At 53.0% G+C, this 6,036-nt stretch overlaps 1 long non-coding RNA gene across 1 annotated transcript in view; it reads right to left on the bottom strand.

Annotated features, from left to right (window-relative positions):
• The window catches only part of LOC117803030, a 38,012-nt gene extending 32,310 nt beyond the window's left edge, over positions 1-5,702 (bottom strand). Inside the window, exon 1 of the long non-coding RNA XR_004626586.1 lies at positions 5,519-5,702. This is a non-coding gene — a long non-coding RNA (uncharacterized LOC117803030). The remainder of the gene's footprint in view (positions 1-5,518) is intronic.
• Between the last annotated feature and the right edge of the window lie 334 nt (positions 5,703-6,036).

The following is a 6,036-nucleotide window of genomic DNA, read 5'->3' as shown; positions in this document are numbered from 1 at the left end:
ATGAGCCTGCTTCTTCCTCTCCCACTCCCCCTGCTTGTGTTCCCTCTCTCGCTGGCTGTCTCTATCTCTGTAAAATAAATAAATAAAATCTAAAAAAACAAACAAACAAACAAAAAAACAGTTTATGTTACACAATACTGTTTACATAAACTGTAAATACACACACACCCTCCAGTGTGCACGTGTCTTTCCAAAATCGCCAGCGAATCGCGTGTCCATCCATATCAGCACGAAATCACTGATGTAATGATCTATTACATAGATCTAACGGGATTCTTTTGTATAATGTGGAGGCAATCCACATGAACTTGGACTATTTTATGACAGAGGATGGGAGAGTTAAGATAGCCTTGGGACAAAATGACGAAACTACAAACAACAGTGGTTGTCCTGTTTTAGATCATCTTTTCTGATTGGAATAGAAAACAATGTGCTCCCCAAATTAGTGGCCACACACGATGTACCTGAGGCTCTAGGAATGGGTGTGCTCCAGGCGCGATACCACACCGGACAGGGCAGGAACCAGGCTCTTTCGGGGGCAACAGGATGCTTCCCTGAGGAGCAGAGCAGCTCCTCTGTTCACCCCACTGGGAAGGAAGACAGCACAGTGCAGGCAAGAAGTCCGGGGGCTGTGAGCTGACGGAGTATGCACCTGATGGCTTCTCTTTGGGAAGAACTGCTTTTCCCAAAGATTTTTCCCAAAGATTTATTCCCTAAAGATGCCAATTTCAAAGGCAAGGCCATATTCCACCCTGTGGTGATGCACAACCTATTTGGCCAATCCCCTGTTGTCGGCATGCGGGCACCACCTAGTGCAGAGGGCGCTCAGCCCCATCCACGGGGGGCCTACTGCTTTCAGCACTTCTGCTCCATGAAAGCCTGGCTCTCCCTGCTCTGGGGTCCTCTTTCAGGAGCTTCTTCGGCACAACTCTGCTCTAGCGAACCTCACCTCCACCCCGCCCACCCAAGACAAGCCCTGCAGTGGGGGGCTGGCCTCGCCAGCACTGTCCCTGCATGGCTGTGCACATCCAGTCAATCCTTAGACACAGAAAGTAACTACACACTCACACACACACACACACACACACACACAGTACAAATACCCACTGAGCATCTTCTTAAAGACGCAAATGTTTATCCACAGACACACAGACACGCTAAAGCACACAAGCCCATGCGAGCCCATAGTCCAACCAAATATACATACAGACACTTGCACAGATGTACACACTCACATACACATAAATGCATATGATGACACAGAGGTTCACAGATATCCTGATCTACCCCCATCACAAACCCACTACTCCCGGAACCTTCTCCATCCTGGCTAACAGTGATTCTCTCCTTCCAGTTTCTCAAGCCAGAAATCTTGGAGTCATCCCTGACTCCACTCTCTCACCCCGCATTCCAATCCATCAGGAAATCTTGTCTCCAGGACTTTCTCCTACTATCCATAATAAACCACTTCTCACCACTTCCACCACTATCACGGGCCACTGGACTGCTGGGCTAGGCTCCTAACTGGTTTCCTTACTCTGCCTTTGCCCCAGAGTCTATTGTGAAAGCACCAGTGTGATCCTCTAAAAAAGCTGGTTAGGAAACACCATGCTCAGAACCTTGCAAAGACTCCACATTTCACCCACAACTAAAAGCCAAGTCCCTAGGAGAGAGCCAAGGACTCTGAACTGGCCCCTACCGCCTGGCTCACACCAAGCCCCTTATAACTCTCTCCCACTCCCTCCACCTCTTTGCTCATCCTTGAACTTGGCCCTGTGCTCCCATCTTGGGGCTCTTACACTGGCTGATCCCCTTGCCTGGCCCACGTAACATACTACATAATTTTTAAAAACTGTTTAGGTCTATCATCTATTGTCTGTCTCTGTTAAAATGAAAGCTGCATGAAGATACAACCTTTGTTTTGTTCACTGAAGAACAAAGAGAGAGTGGCACGGCAGGTGCTTGGTAAATATCTGCTGAGTGAAGGAACGAATGCATCATGCACACATACGTACACACACACGCCATCTGCAAAAACACATGCCCACGTGTGCACGCCGCCAAACACACATGCTCAGACTCTCAGGCTCTGACCTGGGAACCGTGTGTATTCTGAGACACACTGAGACATATGCACACGTTCAGTACACACACGCGTGCATGCACACGCCCGTTCACACGGGCTTTGAGCACACACATAAAATACATGCTGTTCCAGCCATATATTGCTGCCTAGGAAACTACCCCAAACTTGGTGGCACAAAGCAACGATGATTTGTGCCCATGCACTCTGTGGGGATGGCTTGTCGCGGCTCCGCCATGACAACGGCCACAGGTGGAAAGAATCAAATGGCTGGAGGCATCTTCACTCACATGTCTTGCATCCGGCCTGAGATGACAGACATGGCTCCCCGGGCATCCCTCTCCCTCCAGAGGTCTCAGGGCCTCTCCATGTGGTCTCTCTATGTGGCCTGTCTAGCATGGGGGCCCGGGAGTAGCTGGTTTCTGAAAGGGCAGCTCAGGACCCCAACAGGGAACGTTCTTATGAGCAAGGTGGATGCTGCACGGCCTTTTATGACCTCGCCTTGGAAATCACACAGCATCACCTCTGTCACATTCATTTAGTTGAAGCAGTCACAAGCCCACCCAGATTCAAGCGGAGGAGGACAGAGACCCCCACGTCTTGATGGGAGAAATGTGAAGGAAGAAAGTGACCATATTTTAAAATCGCCACACACATGCACACCCAGGGATGCTTATACACAGAGACACATCTAAGCACACATATACACGCAACACACACCTATACGCAAACATAATCACGCACACGGTCTTAAGTCTTGACCTCAGAACCTCTGCTCCGAGAGCAAACTTGGACATATATGTGCATGTGAACACACATGTAATACAGACGTATTCACAGAAATACACCCAGAGTCACATCTGGGTACATCTGCGTGTACTCACATGCATATGCACACGTGCTCACAGTCACAGGCCCTGCCCTGGAGATGCCCACCCCGGTACCCGCAGCCACACCTGTTTGCTCCTCGCCCTGTGCACGGTTGAGCCGGGGGCCAGGATGGGCCAGAGAGCCTCGGCTGGTTATGAGGTGGGCCTTCTCACCACCCTCCCCTTGTGGCAGGGGCCTGGCAAGAAGGAAAACAAATAACCTTGCTGTGTTTAAATAAGCAAAGTTTTGTGCAAAGCAGAGGTTAATGTACTTTATTGTTCAATGTCATGTTTATAGTGGATTGGTGGAGGGAAAAATGTGATTAATTGCCCCGAAGCCCAAGGATCTACAATTATTTGGTTGTTGTGAACAAATAAAGGACTACAGTATTCATCATATTCAAATGAGGCAACAAAATAAATGATGGCGGGCCGGGTAGGAACAAAACCTAGGCATGTTCCCACACGATCGGAAGGCGACTGGCACCTTGTCAACCAGACGCAGGGTGGTGGCGGGAGCCGAACCCGTTTGTCTCTGTACCGCCAGCAAGGGTTGGGCTGACCCTGCAAGTGCCAGCGTTAATTCATGTCACACCTCGCGCCTCCATCCTTCGTGGTATGAAAACCAGGCGCCAATTTTGTAATAAAGACTTGTTTCCGACGAGGCCCAGTTTGGGGCGGGGGCACAGATCTTCATTAAAGCCCCTTTCCTGGGCCACGCTCGTTACAGAGCACAGGTACTGGCTAAATGTGTCCGATCATTCATCATGATTTTGCCCTCCACTTTGTCACAGCGTGGGGATTTAAGGAAGATAGATGGTACAAGATGTTGTCTCCTCCACAGACGCTTTCTGCTCTGGTAAGTGTGTCCGATGCAGAATTATTTTGCCACTTTATTATTTCCTAGTGAGTGTTTGTCAGAGCTTCGCCTCTTGGAAGGAGCGAGTTGTTTCCTGTCACTCAGGGATGTCTCGGGAGCTGTGATGCTTGGCTGGGCTTGCCAGCCAGCTGGAACCTGGGCAGGGTCCCCAGGCAAGGCTGGGGGGGTGGTCCTGGGAGTCTGGGCCACAGGGCGAATGTCAGATCCAACAGAAATGGGGGGAGTCGGGCTTTAGGAGAAGGTGGGGCACGGGGGCTTTGGATACACTGGGCTGGGGGAGTCAAGGGGGCATCTTTCAGGGTCTGGCCTGGCTACAGGCCAGTCCGCTGGACAGGGACCTGTTCGAACCAGTGTCCAAAGGGCTGTAAGAGCTTGGCCTTGAGCTGAGCCAGCTGGAGAGAGTATGGGCAAGGCTGGGGCCCTGTGGGGCTGCTGATGGCCTTAGAGCAGTGTGGCCAATTCTGGTACCCACTGCGGGCACCAGATGAGCTTCCTGCCCTGATGAGGATGGCTGAGGGGCCATGAGGTGACCAGCACCGATGCCAGGGGGGTGAAGATCACACCAGGCTAAAGATGGGATTGAGTTCAGCCTGAAGCCCAAAATCTAGCCCAGAGCCCAGGGAACTCTTGGGAATATGGGAACTTCACCCTGGGCAGTGAATCTGAGAGTGAATCTGGCCCCAGGGAGAAACTGGAGGATCCGGGGCCACCAGCCTGTCCTGTGGTCCTTCCTCCCTTGTGTTTGCTTTGCAAGGGTCTCCCCACTGGCCCCATCCTCCTGGGTACCCGCCTCCCACTGCGGCAACTGTTTGGCTGGGCCAGTGAGGCTCAGCCGCCTCAGCCCTCCCAGCACACAGGTGTGAAGTTTACTTTGTCTTTGCACCCCCCCCACCCCTGTTCTGACTGATGAATCCAGAAGGAACACTCCTCAGAGGTTCGAGGGCAACACAACCAATTCAAGAAGAGTCCAACAGAGGTACCTGGGGCACAGGGACCTATGTGAGGGCCCACCTTTCTCTGGCCCCAAGACAGGCCTGCTGGAGTCCACCTTACTAATGTGTAGGTATCTCTCCCTCCTCAAAGTCTCTCCAGAGGCCGCATGACGGAGGATAAAGAGCAGTCTCGGAACCAGACAAGCCTGAGTCCAAAGCACTAACTGCCTGTAATGTTTTTGAGCCTGTTTCCCCATCTGTAAGATAGGGACAATGAGATGGCATTCCCCTTGGAAGGTCTTGCCATGGATCCTAGCACGGTCTGTCCACTCAGATGTCCCCTCCCTGCCTCCTCTCTCTGGTTGCTGGCTGTTAGGAGTCCCTCATTCCCCCTGACCTGTCCCCCCTGGGCCTGGACTTCCTGGCTGGCGTCCAGTGTCTGCAGATGAGGCAGCCTACCTCTACCAGCCGGTGGCGGCCTTTCTGCCCCAGGCACGCCCCGCCCTCCCTTGGTGAACAGCCCCAGAGAGAATCTTAACAGCCGCTAACACTCCGGAGCTTCTCAGCCCTCCTCCAGGCCCTGGCTGGGACCTGAGACACAGTCCCCGCCCTTCAGGAGCTGGGAGGAGGGGTTAAAGAGGGTAGGGGGGAGAATGGGAGCGGACCGTTACTGCAAACACACGTCACCGCCGCCAGGGGCCTCAGCCGGCGCCGGTCTCAGGCCAAAAGTCCCAGGTGATGGGTATTCACTTACCGAGCCCCGACTTCGGCTGCACCCGGCGCCGGTGCCTCTTCCAAACAGCGCCTCGCTGAGACCGCGCCGCAGCGCCAAGCGGGAGGCGCCGCGCTCACCCCCACTTTGCAGCTTAGCAAACTGAGTCCGCAGACGCTGGAACGTGCTCGAGATCTCGCAGGGAGAGATTCGAACCCGCGAGGCTTCTGGCGTCTCAATCCCGCGGTTGCCAGCCGGCAGATAGGCTCACCGACCGAGCAGCCGCCATTGACACGCACTGCATCCAATCAGAACCCAGCCCCGTCCCGGCGCAGGTTTTCCTACTCCTCCCACTTCCAAAGCCCTGGCTCCCCATTCCTGCCAGGGTTTCAAGTTGGGAACCCCAAATCTGCGTTTCCTTGCAGATTTATGTTTAAGGTCTAGTTGCCTTTTTTCTCCCTCAGTTTATTAGGATGTTGTCTTTTGTTGCTTGTCTCCCATTCCTTCATTCGTTCATTCACTCAGCAAACACGAAGGACTCATTGTGCGCAGTGAGATCG

The sequence above is a fragment of the Ailuropoda melanoleuca genome, chromosome 7 (assembly GCF_002007445.2).
Source record: "Ailuropoda melanoleuca isolate Jingjing chromosome 7, ASM200744v2, whole genome shotgun sequence".
Classification (NCBI taxonomy): Eukaryota; Metazoa; Chordata; class Mammalia; order Carnivora; family Ursidae; genus Ailuropoda; species Ailuropoda melanoleuca.
Note: the sequence above shows the minus strand (reverse complement) of the source record. Positions and strands in the feature narration are given on the sequence as shown.